Below are 437 nucleotides of genomic sequence, written 5' to 3' on the forward strand. Positions count from 1 at the left end.
AAAAAAAAAAAAAAAAATTTCAAAAAAGAATTTGCTATCGAGCATGTGTGCTCACCAAAGAGAAAGAGAGAGGGAAAATGAGAAAGCAAGCCACCAGGTCCAGGACTCGAACCATAGTCCACCATGTAGGAATCCAGTGCCTTAACCACCACGCCACCTGCAGACCCATCCAATAGCTTTTCAATCTTATTTTCTCTTACTCCAGAACATGAACTTACTGCTCCCAACGTTAACTACAGAAAGGGTATTGTTGCACCAACAAGATAGCAAAATAAGTTAAATATAGCTCAACAAACACGGAGTGAGAATCCCCACAGCAATAATCAATGATTAGATGACTGACAGAAACAATACATGCTCTGAGTTACAAGGAGAGATTTGTCGTGATTTTCAGTTTTCCGCACAGACAGAGTTGACTAGGTCCTTTAAGGTCGGGT

Source organism: Tupaia chinensis, unplaced genomic scaffold (assembly GCF_000334495.1).
Source record: "Tupaia chinensis unplaced genomic scaffold, TupChi_1.0 Scaffold000366_1, whole genome shotgun sequence".
NCBI lineage: Eukaryota > Metazoa > Chordata > Mammalia > Scandentia > Tupaiidae > Tupaia > Tupaia belangeri.